The sequence below is a fragment of the Erinaceus europaeus genome, chromosome 15 (genome assembly GCF_950295315.1).
Source record: "Erinaceus europaeus chromosome 15, mEriEur2.1, whole genome shotgun sequence".
NCBI classification, from domain to species: domain Eukaryota; kingdom Metazoa; phylum Chordata; class Mammalia; order Eulipotyphla; family Erinaceidae; genus Erinaceus; species Erinaceus europaeus.
Window position 1 is genome coordinate 40735738 of NC_080176.1, and position 3184 is coordinate 40738921.

The window sequence follows — 3184 nt, forward strand, 5'->3', positions numbered from 1 at the left end:
CTACCAAGCCATCCTATCCGTGTTAGACTCGTCTAGATAATCACATCCATTAAAAAATATATTTACAGGCTAGGGGTATGAATTGAGCTGCCAATGCTCATGTCCAGTGGAGAAGCAGTTACAAAAGCCAGAAATCCTATCTTCTGTACCCCAAAAATACTTTTGATCCATTCTCCCAGTGGGGGAGAAGGGATAGGAGGAAAAGGATAAGAAGGTTTATAGTACAATATTTATACACTTTTCCTATATTTGGGAGCTACTTGCTTCCCTGATCCAGCTTTCTGATCCTTTTTCTAACCATGACATCATCTCCCCAGACAAAAACTAGGGTTCACCTGCATATCAAACAATAACTAGTAAAGTCATGGGCCTTTTGGAATATACCTAAAATAGACCTACTAGCTTTTTCCAAAAATGGAGACCCCAAATCCCATCTGCAATATTCTTGGCTTTAGGTTCATGATTAGTCAACAATTTGTTCAGCATTATATGTTAACTCTTTTTTCAACCACCAGGTTCCAGATGCTGCCATAATGCCAGCCAGACTTCCCTGGGCAGATGGGCAATGTGTTCTGGAGCTATGCTTCCCCAGAGCCCTGCCCCACTAGGGAAATAGAGAGACAGGCTGGGAGTATGGATCGACTTGTCAGTATTTTACTACATAATTACTATTTAGTTGCTTTTACTATTTAGTTGCTTTTGCTAGACCACACCTTTCTGTTATTTATATAGGTAAGATAGTTCTTGCCCCAAAAGAAGTTTGGCTGATGAAGCTGTAGACTCATTAGAAAGATTAGTAACTTTAAAAAATAATTATTTTAAGTTGATGTGTTTTACTGGAAAGTACCTGTTTGATGTTGCTCAGCTTAACATTTCATCCAAACTGTCTTTTGGGGATGATTTTTAATCTGATACATTTTTTTTCAGTAGCTTCTGATTTTTTTTTTTTTTAACAGAATGGTAGAATAACATAGAAAGTAGCTTTTATTCACTCCAAGGACAACTAACTCTACATCCAAGGGCAGAATTAGTCTCTAGATGTATATACTTGCCTAAGGCTGTCTTGGGTTCATGTGTGTTAGGAACCACTTTAAAAATAATTACCTTGTGTGATTTGTATCTGATGCCAATGGTACATTTTCATGGGAAATGTCTGAGATCTTTATTTCCCTGAGACAGTGAATAAACTCTTCTCTTCACCCTGTTCCTGATTTTCCTCCACTGTCTTAACATGAAAACATAAGCCAAGCTCTACACACCTGCAGATTGTACCTAGATTATTCAATATGGTCTTCTTTCATTTATGCTATGTCTCTTCATATTATAATTATGCTTGAATCAAACAAGAAGCAATTATTAGATAAATTCCTTTTACATGGAAGGTATATATTCTTTACTATGTGGTATGTAAATAGAAGAGGCTTAATGTTTTCTTAAACAATCTGTGTAATGCTTTGTTGGGCTTAATATTTTCTTAAACAATCTGTGTAATGCTTTGTTGAGTATAGCTACCAACAACTATTACCAGGAGAATGAGTTTATATATTTGACTAAATGTAGAGGCAGAGGTGGAGACAAGCTAGGATTCTTCCCAGTCATAGATCACTAAGTTTTGGGAAGACTCAAAAATTCAAGTATTTAAAAAGATGGTGTGTGTGTGTGTGTGTGTGTGTGTGTGTGTGAAAGAGAGAGAGAGAGAGTAAGAGAGAGAGAGAGAGAAGGTGAAAGAGAAAAAGAATGCAACTGGTATTTGCAATACCAGGGTTTAAACTCTGAGACTTTTTTTTTAACCAGAGCACTGCTCAGCACTGGTGTAGGGTGGTGCAGGGGATTGAACCTGGGACTTTGGAGCCTCAATCATGAGAGTCTGTTTGCATAATCATTGTGCTATCTACCCTCCACTCATGGTTTGAACTCAGTACTTCAGGTTTGAGAGTCCAGCTCTCTGTCCACTATACCACTGCCCAGGTCACCTAAATTAAAAAAAAAAGAATTTTGTTCTAATTTTTGTATGTGTGTGTGTGTGTGTGTGTGTGTGTGTGTGTCTGTAGTGTTTTATTGATGACCACAGGATGTCTCTCTCATTTCTTCAGTAATTCCAAGAAGCTAGTGTACATTGTGTGGATAATGGTATTGCCTGCATTGAAAACCACATCGAGAAAGTCATAACCATTGACTTTGATATCAGAAGCCACGGTCCACCAATGAACATGATGTCAGTGTGATGGATTAGGAGTTGCCAGGCTGCCATTTTTGGCTTAAAAAAATAAAAGTCGACAAAATCTGCTTCTAAGGAGGGACATATGTATAAATAATATCTTTTGGAAAAAATTAGAGCAGATTCCCCATCACTGGAGTTATCTTAGGTTTTTCATACCTGTTTTCTAAAATGAAATAAAGATTGTGTGGGGAAAGCAGAGCATGCTCTGGGAGCTGGTGGGGGGAGTTACATCTAGACTTCTTACAAGGGGAGGTATGACCTTCAGGAATTTCTCAGTAAAGTTTTGTGTTTTCCCCCATGAAGGAGAGCAGTGGCAACCAGGAACCAGGTCAAAAGGAAAAGGAGAGTGGGAAAAAGAATATGGCCAGACTAGAGTCACATCTGTAAACTGGAAAGGATCCCCTTCAGAAGTGTGCATATAATATTTAGCTGGTGCATTCATATAACATCTTGACTCAATAAAGAGACTAACAAAAGGCTAAGAAAAAAAAATGAATGAAGGAATCCATCAAGACAATAAAAAGTTTCCTCCTCATACCTACCGCCTGAGGGATTTTTCCTTTACACCTTAGAGCTTATCCAACAGAAAATCATCTACGCGCGCGCGCACGCGCACACACACACACACACACACACACACACACACACACACACACACACACACACACACACACACACACACACACACTTTGATTATATGCTGAAAATGCCTAAAAATATTGAGGCTTCACAGCCACCCCTTGGGGTGAGAAGGTTTCACAATATCCAGTGAGCCTCATGGTGCTGTGTCCCCAGGGAAGGCCAGTGGGCCACAGGCTAGGGGAGAGTCTTTCTTTTTCTTCCTAGTGGAGGCTAAAGTGCCCTTCTCTCAGTCAGCCTGTGGACAAAGGACAGAACCTCAAAGCTCCTGCCCCAACGTGTGACCTCAGGGCCCAAGGCAAAGCATTTTATCTCTGGGTCCTA